This window comes from Lycium barbarum, chromosome 8 (genome assembly GCF_019175385.1).
Source record: "Lycium barbarum isolate Lr01 chromosome 8, ASM1917538v2, whole genome shotgun sequence".
Lineage (NCBI taxonomy): Eukaryota > Viridiplantae > Streptophyta > Magnoliopsida > Solanales > Solanaceae > Lycium > Lycium barbarum.
Window position 1 is genome coordinate 67,591,410 of NC_083344.1, and position 18,222 is coordinate 67,609,631.

Genomic DNA, 18,222 nt, shown 5'->3' on the forward strand with positions numbered 1-18,222 from the left:
GTATGTGGGGGCCTTATTCACCGAGTCCCATAATCGGCCGGATATGATATATGATATTGATATACATGATTTTCATTTCATAAGGCAAGTGTATTGATATTTTAAAAGTCATACTTGTTTCCGGTAATCTCTATTTCAGTTATGATCCTCTTTATTGTATTTCATGCTTTATATACTTAGTACATATCTCGTACTGACCCCCTTTCTTCGGGGGGCTGCGTTTCATGCCCGCAGGTACAGATAGTCGGTTTGGTGACCCTTCAGCATATGACTTCCACTCAGCTGTCTTGGAGAGCTCTGTTGTTCCGGAGCCTAGACTTTTGGTACAGATCTTATGATGTACGTATATGTTTACCCAGGGGTACAGCGGGGCTCTGTCCCGTCATATTTCGCTATCGATACTCTTAGAGGTCTGTAGACATATGTGTGGGTTGTGTATAAGTTTGTTCAGCTGTGTCTATACGATGTGCTATGGATATGTTCGTATGTAGAGGCAGCCTTGTCGGCATGCGCATGATATTGATATGTAGTGGCATCCTTGTCGGCTTGCGTATCATTTTATGATTTAATCAGTTGTGACTCCTAAGGAGACAGTTATCTGGGCATATATATATGATGACGTTATGAACCTTCGGAGTTCTTTTGCAAGTTTCCATATTGTTCATAGTTTCAATTTGGCTATATCTAACAGGTACGTATATGAGTGGCCAGTTCGGTCACTAGTCATGGCCCATGGGGTTGGGTCGTGACAATGATTTCATAAATGTTTCCGTAACCTTCTTGTTTTCATAAGCCAAAAGTCCATGGTTCTTAGAGCTTCTCATGATGTCTAGGATAAGTATGATTTTATGATGGTGACAACGATAATGATGATTTTGTGTTTATGATATCAAAGCGAATATGAAAATGTGGAGCTACTTCTAGATGTTCTCAATTTTATTCATTGATGATGACTCTACCTCTAAAGGCTCCAAGGTGTATGTAAAGTTACCCCTTATTTCTTTTTGGCATGAACAACGTAAAGTGAGCGAACAACGAACATACATGACTCCAATGAACTCTAATTCTCAGTGGTACTTGACATGATAATTGTCTTTGATTCTCAAGTGTTGTTTTATTCTAATTATTCTATTGAGTCTCAGATGATGATTTAGTTTGCATATGGTTGCTCATGATATTCTACTCGTGCATACCGCTAATATATCATTCACCGAGTCCGGGGCCGGGTACGTATTCGTGCACAGTTTCATTGCATTGTTCACCGAGTCCCTCACTAGAGGGTCGGGTGCGGTATATATATAATTATTTCACCGAGCCCCTCACTAGAGGGCCGGGTACGGTATATATATGATTATTTCACTGAGTCCCTAACTAGAGGGCCGGGTACGGTATATATGTGATGATTTCACCGAGTCCCTCACTAGAGGGCCGGGTACGGTATACATATATGATGATTTCACCGAGTCCCTCACTAGAGGGCCGGGTACGGTATATTATATATATGCATAACTCTCATCTCATAAGGCACAGATGCATTGGTATCCTTGATTATCATACTTGTCTCTCGTCATCTTCTACTCATACATGATCTTCATTATTGTACTTCATGCTTTACATACTCATTACATTTTCCGTACTGACCCCCTTTCTTCGGGGGCTGAGTTTCATGCCTGCAGGTACAGGCACTCAGTTTGGTGATGCTCTGGCTTAGGACTTCTGCCCAGCTGCTTGGAGAGCTCCATTGTTCCAGAGCTTGAGTTATTTTGGTACAGACCCTTTTGACGTAGACTTTGTTACACTCTTAGAGGTCTGTAGACATCTGTGGGTTGTGTATATACGGTTTGGTTAGCTATATCGATGTAGTTCGTCTTGGACGTCCCCGTGTATTGCGGCAGCCTTGTCGGCTTGCATATTTCTTATGTTATGGTTAATTGTGACTTCTCTGCAGACAGGTTCTTTCTGATGTATGATATGATGAGTTCACAGCATGCTTTTACAGAGTGCCATATTGTTTTCAGTTTCAGTCTGATTATATCTAGCGGGTCGTATACGGGTGCCCAGCTCGGGTACTAGTCATGGCCCATCGGTTTGGGTCGTGAAAGTTTATACAAATTTCTCCATATTATATAACAACTCCCAATCATCAATAATAACATTCATCATATCATTCCCAACAATCTTCCTTCACCCCACATTATTCAAGTTTTCCAATTCTATTTCAAATCATTTATAGCCACAGTCTTAATATGATATTACATTCATCCTTATATAATGTTCTCCCATGTTATTAATATCATTTATAACATAATTAGAATCACAACATAATAAAAAATCATGATTCATATTAAGCTACTACTCAAAAATGACACTATTCTCATACTTGTAACCTATTTTCTATTTTCTTCCATAATCCAAGTCTTTCAACCCCTCACTAGTCTAAATAGCATGGAAGAATCATAAAACTTACTCTGATTGTGTAGGAGCAAGTTTGGATGAAAATACTTCACTTGAGGAAAAACCCGAGCTTCAATCCAAAAGATTTCTTGACCTCAAACAACCTTCAATAGCTTCCTTACACCTGATTCTCTTGGTTTGATGAAGTTGATCTTAAATTTCCCTTGGATTCTTGTGGATGAAGTGTGGAGAGAGTTCTAGAGACTTCTTGAGTTGTGGAGAGAAAATGGGAAATGAAATATGAACTTGGGGTCCTCTTATTTAAAACTTGAAAATCTGTCCCGACATAATTATACGGACACATATACGGTCCATATAATTTATATGGGCTGTATGTGTGACCGTATATTTGTTCCAGTGAAGGCCCCTTTTCTAGGCAGCTTATAAGGCCAAACATACGGGCCGTATTTTCTATACGGTCCGTATAGTGAACCGTACAATTCCCAATTTTTCGAGGCCTGCCCTCGTCGACTCGTTTTGCCTTTAATCCTTATGGAACCTTCTTAACACTTGTTCAACACTTCATTAACAACCCAAGGGGCGTTATAAATCCTCTCTTAAGACATCATCAAGTCAACATTAGCTCGGTACTTCGCAAACCCTTTTCAAAACGCGGCTTATACTTCACATTCTTCAACTAACTTTCTTCTCTTACCTCGAGTGTCTTTGAAATCTCAATTAGATTCGTTAAGTAGCCTTTCTTACTTGTAGGAACATCGTATAATTCTCGCACTACGTTGGTCTATTTACTATACAACAACATGATTTTTTTTTTCGAGGTGTAACATTCTCCCCCCCCCCCCCCCTCCCCCCTTCCCCCCCTTTTAGAATATTCGTCCTCGAATGTTAAGTTCTCGAGACTTCTACAAAAATTTCGCCAGAGTTTCCCCTGTAATATGGCACTACCATCCTATCACAATATCCCAAAATAACAATGCCTTACAGGGCTACAACATAATAGCAAGAAATTATGGCAAAACACGACCAAAAACATGAAAAGGAAGCGTACATACATCATAATGTTAATGCCTCATCTTGGATCTCTTCCGGGGGTGAAAACAAGTGCGGGTACTTGGACTTCATATTCTCTTCCGCTTCCCACGTCATTTCTTCTCGGTTATTGTTTCTCCATAAGACCTTGACTGAATCCACTTCTTTGTTCCTAAGTCTTCGTACTTGCCTGTCTAGTATAGTAATAGGTACCTCTTCATTGGTCAAATTTTTCGTCACTTGAACATCATCTACCGTCACGATCCTAGTAGGATCTCTGACACATTTTCGGAGCATTGAGACATGAAAAATCGGATGGGATTCAAGTTCTGAGGGTAAGTCTAATTCATAAGCTACTTGACCCACCTTGCGGACAATCTTGTAAAGGCCAATGTATCGAGGACTCAACTTTCATTTCTTACCAAATCTCATCACGCCCTTCAGCGGTAATACCTTTAAGAACACCCAATCGTCAACTTGGAATTCTAAGTCTCGCCGACAGTTGTCCGCATAAGCTTTTTGGCAACTTTGGGCTGTCAACAGTCGATCTCAGATAACCTTGATCTTTTCCATCGCTTGCTGAATCAATTCTGGACCTATTAATTGTGTCTCCCCGACCTCAAACCATCCAATTGGCGGTCTGCACTTTCTTCCATATAGAGCTTCATGCAGTGCCATTTGAATACTGGAATGATAGCTATTGTTGTATGCAAACTCGATGAGAGGTAAGTGGTCATCCCAACTACCACAAAAATCTAACACACATGCCCGTAACATATCCTCCAAGGTCTGAATAGTGTGTTCGGCTTGCCCATCAGTTTGTGGATGAAACGCTGCACTAAGCTTTACCTGAGTACCCAAACCTTCTTAGAAAGACTTCCAAAATTTAGCTTTAAATTGGGCTCCTCGATCTGTGATAATAGACATCGGGACACCATGAAGTCGCATAATCTCTTTGAGATACAACCTCGCATAATCCTCTGCTGAATAGTGTGGTTCTGACTGGAAGAAAATGAGTTGATTTCGTGAGTCTGTCCACGATTACCCAGATGGAATCATACTTTCTTTGGGAACGTGGTAACCCTACAATGATGTCCATGTTGATCACTTCCCATTTCCATATTGGGGTTTCCATTGCTTGCAATAATCCTCCCGGCTTTTGATGTTCGTTTTTCACTTGTTGGCAATTTGGACATTGAGCTACAAATTCCGCTATGTCCTTCTTCATTCCATCCCACCAATACATTAACTTTAGATCATGGTACATTTTTGTCGCTTCTGGATGAATAGAATACCGAGAATAATGAGCTTCTGCTAGAATTCGACGACGTAGTTCGACAACATTTGGAACACATAGCCTGTCTCGGTACCTAAGAACTCCATCCGTAGAGATTTCAAATGAAGACTTCTCTTTCTCATAAAATGTATCTCTATAGTGACTCAACTGAGGATCTTCATATTGGCGCTCTTTTATCTCCATATCTAAAGATGAAACAGTGGGATTGCTAATATTAATTCCTGCATTGCCTAAATCAATTAGGCAAACTCTGAGGCTGGCTAGTTGGTGGAGCTCACGAATTAATTCTTTCTTCTCCGGAGAGACCTCACATAAACTACCCATTAATTTGCGGCTAAGTGCATCAGCCACTACATTCGCCTTCCCAGGATGGTATAAAATACTCACATCATAATTTTTCAATAATTCTAACCACCGTCTCTGTCGAAGATTCAACTTCTTCTGTTTGAAAATATACTGGAAACTCTTGTGATCCGTATAAATATCAACGTGTACACCATACAAGTAGTGTCTCCACATCTTTAGTGCATGGATAGCCGCAGCCAACTCAAGGTCATGAGTTGGATAGTTCTTTTCATGTTTTCATAGCTGTCTTGAAGAATAGGCAATGACCTTACCGTGCTGCATCAACACACATCCTAACCCAACACCAGAGGCATCACAATATATAACATAACCATCTGGCCCTTCTGGAAGTGTCAAGACTGGGGCCGAAGTTAATCTGTCCTTCAATTCTTGGAAACTGCTTTCACAACCATCAGTCCATTGAAATTTCGCTAATTTCTGAGTTAACTTCATTAATAGTGCTGAAATAGAAGAAAACCCTTCCACAAATCTCCTTTAGTAACCTGCTAACCCCAGAAAACTACGAACTTCTGTAGGTGTTGTGGGACTTCACAGCTTCAATTTTTTGAGTATCAACTCGAATGACATCAGCTGAAATAACATGGCCCAGAAAAGTCACAGAATTTAACCAGAACTCGCATTTTGAAACTTTTGCATACAATTCACGAGTATGAAGAATTCCAAGGACAATGCGTAAATGGTCTGCATGCTCGGATTCTGTCCGAGAGTATACCAGAATATCATCAATGAACACAATCACGAACAAATTTAAGAGAAGCCTAAATACATTATTCATCAAATTCATAAACACAGACGGAGTATTAGTCAGCCCAAATGACATCACCCGAAATTCATAGTGGCCATATCTCGTTCTAAAAGTTATTTTAGGAATATCTTCTTCTCTAACTCTCACTTGATGATAACCTGACCTCAGATCTATCTTGGAAAACCATTTGGCACCCTGTAATTGATCAAACAAATCATCGATTCTCGGAAGAGGATATTTGTTCTTAATTATCACCTTATTCAGCTGCCTATAATCAATGCACATTCGTAGGGAACCATTTTTCTTTCTCACAAATAGAACGGGTGCTCCCCACGGTGATGCACTGGGCCTAATAAATCCCTTCTCGAGCAAATCCTTCAGTTGTGCCTTTAGCTCTTTCAATTCTGCAGGAGTCATTCGGTAAGGAGGAATAGAGATTGGTTTAGTATCCGGTAACACATCAATAGCAAAATCAATCTCTCTTTCCGGAGGAAGACCTGGGCGTTCATCTGGAAATACATCCAAAAATTCGTTCACTACCAGGTTGAATTAAAAAGTCAGTGGCGTTACTTCGATGTCATTGATATGCTCAAATTACACCTATTAATGGTATAACGCGGACGTTGTCAAATATAGTAACCCAACAAGGTTGGGGTCGAATTCCACAGGGAATATGGTGTGAAAAGGTTACTAAAGTCGTAGGATGCTAAGTTTAGGTCTAATGTCTTAATCCGATTATTTTGGTAATAGTTGGGTTTTCTATGACTAATTGCTATCTACTTGCTTAGGTGAAAATTTATGGTAAAAGAAACTAAGGTTGTGTCCCCGTTAGATAGAGTGTATGATCATGGGTATTGATCTTGATATACTTCTAATGGATCATTATATGAATGCACTTAATCTCTATATAAATCTCTACTATTTCCCAATAAACAAAGATTATCTCTTTCTATGATTTTCCCAAATATAAGAAAGTAACTATGAAGAACGATTAATCATGCCAAGTAAATTCTTCTTATTCCTAAGTGAATTTATTAAACAAAGTTTAAAGCTTTGAGTCCATGTTATTTATTCTTACCAACCCTAATTATTTTCACAAATAAATCAAGGTTTATGACTTTAATCAATGTTTGCAACCATTAATTATGAATAAAGAATGAAGAATAAATAAACCCTAATAATCCATTATGTGTATATCAATCACAACCCAATCACACAACACCCATCATTGGGTTCACAACCCTAGTAAAGGAATTTCGCTACTCATAACAAAGAATAAGAAATAAGAAATTGAAGAATTCATAATTGCTTTCTTTGGAAGAAAAAAAAGAATTAATAATACTTGAATTGATGTCTGAACCTTCAAAAACTAGAGATTATTTAATGTTCTAAGCCAAAAGTCAAAAATATAATAACTGATCACTATTAAAACCCTACAATGACTATTTATAGGTTCTGAAAACGTGAAAGTTGCAGATTTGCACTTTGGTCCCCGTCGATACGAAATACGGTCCGTAAAGTGAAATACGGACCGTAAACCAGTTTACGACCAGGTCTTCCTTCCAGTTTTGAGCAACTTCAATCTCTTGAGATATGGACCGTAAATTGGTTTACGGTCCGTAAACTGCCCAGTCGTCTTTCAACTTCCAAAACTTCGACTTTTTGCCAGATGCTCAAATGGTTAAATACGCTTTGAAATACGGACCGTAAAGTAGAATACAGTCGGTTCGTAAATCACCATTTCCTCAGCCTGCCTTTCTGGTTCTTCTTATTCTTTAATGCGCCCATGGAATACGGCCCGTGTTTAAGAATACGGTCCGTAAACTGAGTTTACGACCACTTCTGCACTTTCAACTGTTTTCATTCCGAATCTGTTCCGTTACCTGAAAAACAATAAAAACACATTAAATAGACACCGACTTGCTTAAAAACAAGTAAAACTTCTCGTAAAAAGGCCTCGAATGTTCCATAAATGCCCGACATATCAACACCCCAACTTAAAGTCTTTCTTGTCCTCAAGCAAGCCATACAAAACAATGACTCAATTTAACACCTAGATATCACAGAGTAATAATGTCAACATTGGTTTTGACTCTCAACTACCGGCATGCGCGTTCCCTTAAATGATCATCCCCATTTTCTCTTTTCAAAACAATGTACACAACTCAAGAATGCTATGAATAACAATGAAGCTTCAATGCATGACACTACATTTTCGAACATATTATGATGCACACAAACGCTACTTTAGTCGGCCACTTTATTTTGCTCAATTCTCATCCTTATGCCCTCACATAGACCAAAGAATGTCCCAACGCAACTATATACAACAAGGATGGGACAAAGACGAAAGAGAAGAGAAAAACACTCACACTCACAAACAATTTCATATCTACACATGCAAATACCATAAGCTTGCCCTTATTTTCTATGTTTTCATCCTAGGCTCGTTCAGTTGTGATCACATTAGGACTTGTTTTGGCTTGTAATGTAGGCTTAAGGACAGTAGGATACATTTTGGATATTAGTGACTCACCCTCCTTGAACACTACAACATCTTTTTACCTTAATTCACCTCGTTTCTTTCCAATCCCTTTATTTTCCTTTAAGTTTTCGACCTCGATGTGGTTTTATTCCTAACTAACTTACAATTCTTTTTGTGTTACAATTTTCTAATTTTTTTTTTTATATAATCAACTACCACATCGAATCTCTACTAGTAAACTGCACGACCCCCAAACTTATGTTTTTACCATTTACTCCATATTTAATTCAACCCCACTTAGGTCTTTTGCCTCATCTTATCTAGTAGCATCAAGGAGGGAATCGGTGCGAAGATGGATAAATTGCACAATGGGTGAGGTTTCATATTTGGCTAGCCAAGAAAAAGGTCAAAAGGCTCAAAAAGGGAAACTAGGGATATTTTCAGCTTTTGGTACGGCTTATTTAGGCAAAGTGACTATCTACACAAAGAAAACCTAAGATCATTTCACAACCATACTAACTTTCGGATTTCAAACAAGACCAACCGGGCAAGTTCTAGATTATACATGCATAAACAGAATCAAACTAACAACTCACACACACATTGGCATAAGGACAATCATTTTTACAGTTGTGACCTCCTAAGTAGTCATTTATCACACACAATACCCCAATAATCATAATGTCATATAAATAATCAATCATGTCAAACAATAACTATTCTAAGTATGCAAAAAAAAAAAAATCGAGGGAATCCAACATTTCCACAAACCATAACCACATGCTTTTAGTTAAAGAGAAATACCAACTAAGTCAAAACTACTCTATTCAACCTAAGCAACAACTTAAACATGCCAGTTTCAACAAAAACAACACCCCTCAGGAAAAGAACTCTGGCAGAGAAAAGCCGAAAGGGTTCCTAAACATATATCTGCACTATATTAGTGCCAACACTCCCACCCCCAACAAAAAATTAAGCACTGTCTCAGTGCATAACTTATAAGAACGAGGGACAGATGTAGTACCTTGGCGCCCTATGTGCTGGGAAAAACTCACGACTGGCCCGCTGCATCCGGCGGCTTACTAGTAGGCTCTCCTGGTCGGCGCTGCGGCTCGACTAATGACTCAAAAATGGCCTGCTGCATTTCCTTTTCCTCTGTTTTCTTTAATCTCTTGGCCAACTCCTCTAGGTCCTCCGATGTCTCATGGGCCCTCTTGTATCTCACACACGGGGTTCAGCATCCTCCGCCTCCTCCCCAGAATCCATTAGATCCAGCACTTTAAACGTATGAAGCAAAATGGCACGTGGTGCTGGCACTGGTGTGGCCACTATACCTTGCGCTTTGAGTGCCTCCAGCTCCTTCTTCAGCTTATCTAACTCACCCCTCAATGAGACAGACTCCCCACTGGGTGTGGTCTGCTCGCGATTCAACAATTTCGACCCAAAACTATCCAGTCAAGCCTGATACAATTCGTGCTTTTTCTCGAACTCCGCACGGATATCTGTGGTTGCCTCTGTAACCAACTACTGCATTATTTTTATCACTTTCGGCTTAAATTATTGTAAGATTTTTCCTACTTGCCTTTCAGCCCTCACTGCCTTGACTGCAATTTGGCTATAATTAGCATGGCTGAAGTTAAGCAACTCCAGCTCTGGATCGGCGGGCTCGGATGTCTCACCGGCAGTGGTAGACCTCGAAGGAGGGCCCTGTGTGGCTGGAGGTGGTGGTGGAGGCCTCGCCTCAGAAACACCTATCTTGGCTGCAAAAGCCGGTGCATCTACGGTATCTGGGACACCTGTAGTGGGAGCATCAGTCTCCGTAGCACCAGCACCAATCTTGGACTCTACTGGGTCAGTCCCATAAGCATGGCTCGGACTCAACTCTAACTGAGTGTCGTCGTCATCAACGGACTGATCTGCCTCTTGGTCCTTCTTGCCCTTTACCTTATTCTCCTCCAATCTCCCATATGGGCAGCTGTGATGGTGCCATCCCATTTCGGAAGCTGAAATATCCTCGCCCATCTACCCAATTCCATGATAAGAAACGAAAATACCATGTTCTGGTTGGGCTTGTGTGCCTGCACATGCAGCTCCTCAGCAATGAGCTCTCTAATATTCATCAGATACTTTGACATCAACGAGGCAATAATGACTGCCTGACTGGTGGAGAGGGTATTATCCGCCTGGTTTGGAGTGATCCTGTACCTAAGCAACGTCCACCAAAACTTAGCTTCCATGGACAAGCAACTTTTAGCAATCTTGACTCTCCCATCATTTGTCCACTTTTGCTTATGTGGCTCAGATGTGATGATAGCAGCAGTCCATTCTCTCACAGATTTCTTGTCTTTCCTTTCTCTTTTGTCTAAGAATAGGCTCAGATCGGTAGGCGCCACAAAATCGTTTCCAAATAGAACTTTGTTGATGGCTTTGGAGAAAATATCGACAAGTGAGTTCCGGACTGTCACATTCTCTAAAATGGGTATTTCATGCCAAGCACGACTAGGCTTCTTCATCGACATCAACATAGCCCCATATGAGGCATAGAATTCCCTCACAACGTGCGGAGCATAGTCACCTGGTTCATAAGTGAAAACATCCAGCTTGAACATTTTGATGGTATCATTCAGCTGTGGATGAGCCGAACTACCATCGAAAATCAGTCGCCGCTCCTCAAATATTTTCCTCTGCGGCTGTCCCCCAGTTTCTGTCCCAGCCATCCATTGGTCATAAAATTTCTTTGACCCTTTGACCGAGAATTGAAGTTTTTCTTCCTCCAGTTGTTTGGTCCGGACGGCTAGTTTACGACCCTCTGGTGGCGTCCCATCATCCTGAGCATTACCAGCACTTAGCCCCACTGAGCCACTCTTATGTTCCATTTGGTTGGCTGCCGCCCTACTTGATACTTCCGCGTTAGAATCCCCCTCTTCAAACTGGGAAGCTTCCGACGCAGACTTGGATGGGGTCATAGGTGGGGGCTGTGATGGCCTTGCCGATGTGCCTTCCGTGGGGGCCCCCTGACCTTTGGTGGCGGTATAACTTCTGCGCACTTGGATCTTGATTTTTCCCCTTCCGAATTGAAGGGTTCATCTATCAACTTCGAATCCGAGCGCACTTTCTTTCTTGTGCCTTTGCTTTTGGCCCCCGCTTTCCTTGCATTCTTTTTCTGACCCATTCCTGAAAAAGACACATCATATTAGCTACTATAGAACATCCGATCAAAAATAAGAACAAACTAACTGTGCACAAAAACTGTGTTCTGTCTTTGACTGTAAACTCAAAAGACGGACCGTAAATTGAAATACGGTCCGTAAACTGAGATCGTAAACTGCCCATTTTCTTGGAGACCTTTCTGTCCCTCAGTGAAATTCTTAAAGACGGACCGTAAACTGAAATACGGTCCGTAAAGTGTGATCGTTTTTCGTATCACAGACATAGAACATGTTTTGATTTCTGGATTTCGTTACACATCTCGGTTTCACATTGTTTTGGGGATTAGGTTACTCAGACTTCACCCAATTTTATACCAAGTTTTCATTAATCACTCACGAGTCATCCTATTGGTGGGCAGACCAAAACCTCAAATTCTTTGAATTCCAAGGTATGGAATGCCCTCCAACCCATTTGGGTCTTATTAACAACTTCCCAAGAGAATTCAAAGAATTAAACACTGTCATCCCCACACAATATCATTAACCAAGATAAGTAAACACTTAATTTGCACAAACCCCTAGCCTAATCAACACTTACCACCAAGTGCATACTCAATGGAGTAAAATAAGAGTGGAGAGTGTCAATCATACCTTTTTAATGATGAACCAACAGATGATAACTTGAAGGACTTTGAGAGAAAAACTTCAATAACAACCAATTTTCAACCTAGGGCAGAGATATTTCGAGTTTTGTGAGAGTGGAGTGTTTGAGAGTGTGAAGTTGTGTATTTATGGAGTCTAGAAAATGGAAGATGATGGGTTTTTTTGGTGGGAAATCGTGGGTTTGTGATGGGAGGAAAGGAGTTATGAAGTTAGGGAGTTATGTGGTTTGGATCGTGTGGTATGAAGTTTAAAGGTTATAATTGTTGTCTCTCTACCCGTGTTTTAAATGGCTGCCCTGTTTATATATATATATATATATATATATACGGTCCGTAAAGTGATTTACGGCCCGTATTTAGAGGTATTCGATGTGGGCAGTACACTGTATCATCTCATGAAAGATTACGATCAGATTTACGGACCATATTTCACAATACGATCCGTCTTCCATGATCGTAAACTTTCATGTTGCAATACAGTGCTTACTGTTTTGTGACATTGTTAAATACGCCCAATTTTACGAGTCGTATTGTGAAATACGGTCCGTAAAATGCAGGCATATTTTGCAATGTTGCGAAACAGTCTCTTACTACTTAACTTACCTGCTATTTAGCAATATTTTCTGCAATATATTCCTGCACCAAAACAACCATTACCCTATATGTAATCAAAAACAAACAAAAGAAAAATAAACATTACACTTGGGTTGCCTCCCAAGACGCGCTTGATTTAACGTCGCGGCACGACGGTGGTGGCTATTTACTCCTTATCTGCGTACACCAGATCATTGTTCGTTCCGAGGTGCTTCAGCCGGTATCTGTCAATAATTTTATCTTCCGAAACCATCCCGTGGTAGTGTTTCAACCTCTGCCCATTCACCTTAAATGTCCGAGATCCATCTCCGGACTTCAACTCCATCGCTCCATGGGGTGAAACACCTACCACCTCAAATGGACCAAACCACCTTGATTTTAGCTTACCCAATAGCAACTTCAACCGAGAGTTGAACAACAAGACAGGATCACCCTTGTAGAACTCTCGCTTAAGGATTTTCTTGTCATGGTATTGCTTCATCCTTTCTTTATATAGTGCTGCACTCTCGTATGCTCGGTACCGGAACTCATCCATCTCATTCAGTTGAAACAACCTGAGCTTGGTAGCCTTTTCCCAATCCATATTCAATTTCTTCAAAACCCACATGGCCTTGTGCTCAAGTTCAATCGGCAAGTGACAAGCTTTTCCGAACACAAGCTTGAAGGGTGAAGTCCCAATCGGAGTCTTGAAAGTCGTCCGGTATGCCCATAGAGCATCATCGCGCTTGCGGGCCCAATCAGTTCTATTCGTATTCACTGTTTTTGCTAGAATACTCTTGATCTCCCGATTAGACACTTCAACTTTCCCACTTGTCTGAGGATGATAAGGTGTTGCCACCCTGTGTTTTACCCCATATTTCTCCATCAATCCCGCGAAAGCTCTATTACAAAAGTGGGATCCACCATCGCTGATTATAGCCCTCGGAGTACCAAAGCGAGTAAATATGTTCTTCTTGAGGAACCCCATGACACTCTTGGCCTCGTTATTAGGTAAAGCCACAGCTTCTACCCATTTTGACACATAATCCACAACAACCAAAATGTATTTCATGCCACCTGAACTCATAAAGGATCCCATAAAGTCAATCCCCCAGACATCGAACACTTCTACCTCCATAACAAAATTCAAAGGCATATCTTGCCTTCTGCCTATATTCCCTTGCCTCTGACATTGATCACAAGACCGCACCAATAGATTAGCATCATGAAAGATGGTCGGCCAGTAATAGCCGCACTCAAGTACCTTAGCCGCAGTCCGTTTTCCGCTATGATGACCCCTAACAGGAGAGTCATGGCACACCTTTATAATCGCCATTACTTCACTTTCAAGAACACAACGCCGAATGATGTTGTCAGGGCATGTTCGGAACAAATAAGGCTCGTCCCAATAGTACTGCCGAACATCCCGCAAGAATTTCTTCTTTTGGGAGGCTTCGATATCTTCTGGAACTATGCCTGTTACAAAATAATTGGCAATGTCAGCATACCACGGTGCCATCTCCATTGACACAGCCAATACCCTCTCATCCGAAAAGGCATCATCTATGTCAGGCTCATCAGAAGGTCTCCCAGCCTCTTCAAGCCGAGATAGATGGTCAGCAACCTGATTCTCGGTGCCCTTGCGATCCTTCACCTCAAAATCAAACTCTTGCAGCAATAGTACCCATCACATCAGTCACGGCTTTGCTTCCTTATTTGCCATAAGGTATCTCAATGCCACATGATCAGTGTATACCATGACTTTGGACCCCAACAAATAGGCCCGAAACTTCTCAAAAGCAAACACAATGGCAAGCAGCTCTTGCTCCGTCATTGTGTAATTCATCTAGGCAGCATTCAGTGTTCTGCTTGCATAATAGATCGGGTGCATAATTTTGTTGTGCCTCTGCCCAAGCACAAAACCTATTGTGAAACCACTAGCAGCATACATTAATTCAAAGGGCAAGGACCAGTCAGGCGCAACAATAATCGGAGCAGTAGTGAGATGCTCTTTTAACTCCTCAAATGCCTTCGGGCACTTATCATCAAACGCAAACTTAGCCTCTTTTTCAAGAAGCTTGCACATCGGGTTAGCAATCTTGGAGAAATCTTTGATGAAGCACCTGTAGAACCCAGCATGTCCCAAGAAACTTCGGACACCTTTGACTGAGAAAGGTGGTGGAAGTTTTGCAATCACATCAATTTTCGCTTGATCGACCTCAATTCCCTTTTCAGAGATTTTGTGACCAAGGAAGATCCCTACCTTCACCATAAAATGGCACTTCTCCCAATTTAGCACGAGATTTGTCTCCTCACATCTTTTCAGCACTTGACCCAGATGGCCAAGACAATCTTCAAATGAATCCCCCACAACAGAGAAGTCATCCATGAACACCTCCAAGAAATCCTCTACCGTGTCAAAGAAGATTGACATCATGCACCTCTGAAAAGTGGCTAGTGTATTACACAAACCAAAAGGCATCCGGCTAAATGCAAACGTCCCATAAGGACAAGTAAAAGTAGTCTTCTCCTCATCTTCCAAAGCAATGTTGATCTGATGGTAGCCCGAATAACTATCAAGGAAGAAATAGTAGGAACGCCCCGCTAGCCTATCAAGTATTTGATCGATAAAAGGCATGGGGAAATGGTGCTTGCATGTGGCTGTGTTGAGCTTGCGATAGTCCATGCAAACTCTCCATCCGGTTACGGTTCTAGTTGGGATCAACTCATTCTTTGCATTCGGCACCACAGTGATGCCGCCCTTCTTAGGAACACATTGGACTGGGCTCACCCATCTACTATCAGCAATTAGGTAAACCACTCCCGCATCCAACCATTTGATGATCTCTTTCTTGACGACCTCTTGCATATTCTCATTCAGTCGCCTCTGATGCTCTACACTCGGTTTGCTATCCTCCTCTAACTGGATTTTGTGCTCACAGATCCCAGATGGAATACCTCGAATGTCTGCTATGGTCCAACTAATAGCACACCTATACTCCCTCAACACCTCCAAAAGCTGTAAAATCTACTCCTCAGTCAGTAAGGCTGAAACAATAACTGGCAATGTATTGTCCGGACCAAGGAACTCATACTTCAGATGTGATGGGAGCTGTTTAAGCTCCAACTTAGGTGGCTCAATGATCGACGGCTTTGCTGGAGGAGTTGTTCTATTTTCTAGATCAAGATTTAGCTTCTTTGGGTGGTATGAATATGAACCCAACCCAACAAGTGAATTAACTGTCTCCACATAACCTTCCATGTCCTCAGCATCGAAATTCACAAGAATACCAGCTAGAGCTTCACCCAAACTTTCTTCTTCCATCTTGAACTCCACTGCTTCATTAACAACATCGAACGAATAAATTACTGAAATACTCTCGTAAGCACTTGGTAACTTCATCCCCTTGCTAGCCTGAAAAGTCACTTCTTTATCGTTGACTCGGAACTTGATTTCATTTTTCTCCGAATCCATCAGAGCTTTCTCTGTAGCAAGGAAAGGTCTCCCCAGAATAATAGGAATATCCCGATCAACAACACAGTCGAGAATCACAAAATCAGCGGGTAACATATAATCACCAACCCGCACAAGTATATCATCAACCACCCCAACAGGTCTTTTGATAGACCTATCAGCCATTTGTAACCTCATAGTAGTCGGTCTTGGCATCCCCAAACCTGATTGTTTCTATATAGCAAGGGGCATCAAATTAATACTCGCCCCATTATCACACAAAGCACGAGCAAAATCATGGTGTCCCACAGAACAAGGAATGGTAAACGCCCCAAGATCTCCCTTTTTTTTTTTAACAGTCATAATTGAAATGATGGAACTCATAGTGTGAGTCAAACTCACGGTTTCATGTTGCACCATTTTCTTCTTGGTCAGCAGATCCTTCAAATATTTAGCAATACCGGGCATCTTCTTGACATCTTCCAAGAAGGGAAAATTTAGAGATAACTGCTTCAACTGATCATAAAACTTCTCGAACTTAGCATCTTCCTTCTTCTTCACCAACCTTTGAGGAAAGGGAGGTTTAGATTTGAAAAGCTGAGTCAAAGGGCGGAGAGCCCCTTTCACAGTCTGCTTGCTCATGTTATCAGCCTCCTTCACTATCTCTAGAATATCAGCAACCTCCTTGTCAGCAGGATTCTCATCAACAATAATGGGTGTTTCGGACTGTACCTCATCCTCTTCATCTATTGTCTCAAGATCAACCACCTTCTTATTAGCCCCTTGGAGTATTTTACCACTCCTAGTACTGATGGCAAACACATGGTCTACACCGCCTCCCCCATTCTTTGGATTTGGAATAGTGTCACTCGGAAGTCCTCCCTTTTTAGGAGGGTGCTGCTCTCTAGAAATATCCCTCATCTGTGATTCAAGCTTTTGAATAGCCACTGTATGGGAACCCACTGTCTCTATCAGCCAAGATAAAGTCCTCTCAGATTTAGACTGATTGGCCAGAATCTTCTCAAGCATTGATTCAACCTTCGAACTACCTTGCTCTGTTGACTGCCCTTTCGGTGGTATATAACGATTGGAACTCTTGTTCCCAAAATTGTTACTGTTGTTGTAGCTCCCTTGGTTCGCACCACCATAATTATTGTTGTAGTTTCCAGAGTTGTTATAAGCACCTTGACCTTGTTGAGGTCTCCATTGATTCTGACTCTGATAACCACCTTGGTAGTTCTATCTTTGCTAACCCCCTTGAGAGTTATTAACATAATTAGCATCTTTAACCTGCATAGGAGGCTCATCATGCAACGGACCATCTTGAGTATGGTACATCCCTTTTGGTAAAACTGTATCATCCTCACAAACATTTACCTTCTTGATCTGGGATTCATCAAACTTCTTCGTTAGCAAGGAAATATTTGTTGCAAGTTCTGCCAATGTTTGTTGGGTATCTTGATTCTCCTTAACTATATTTTGGATCATAGCACTACCAAATGATACCACATCAGCATTGTTTGAGTGCCAAGCATGATTATGAGTCGTCTGCTTGTTAAGTATATTGTTCACCCGTCGATAATATTTGTTCATGAAGCAACCATCAGCTGCATTATTAGCAACTGACTGCGTCATTGGATCTAGCCCTCGGTAGAACTTCTCCATTAGTATGTGATCCGAAAAACCATGATTTGGGCTCTTCTGCAAATACTCCTTGAATCTCTGACAGGCTTCATATAGTTGTTCCCCCGGTCGCTGCTTAAATTCATAGATCTTGTCACGAATTTCAGCCTTCTTGCTAGGGAGGTACCATTTTGTGAGAAAAGCAGCCACCATCTCTGCCCATGAAGTAATTGAATTTCGGGGCAGCTTCTCAAACTATGTTCTTGCCTCTCCAATTAAGGAATATTTGAATAACCTCAACCGAATAGCATCTTGTGGAACGTTGTTCTAGATGTGATTAGCACACACATCCACAAAATTCTGCACATGACATTGAGGGTCATTCTCAGTAGAGTTCCGAAAGTATCCCTCAAGCTTCAACAAC

At 41.3% G+C, this 18,222-nt stretch overlaps 1 non-coding gene across 1 annotated transcript; it reads left to right on the plus strand.

The window, feature by feature from the left end:
* Nucleotides 1–17,856: 17,856 nt before the first annotated feature.
* Nucleotides 17,857–17,962, plus strand: LOC132608512 (small nucleolar RNA R71). The gene has a single exon (XR_009570426.1). It is a non-coding gene; the product is annotated as a small nucleolar RNA R71 (small nucleolar RNA).
* Nucleotides 17,963–18,222: the final 260 nt, after the last annotated feature.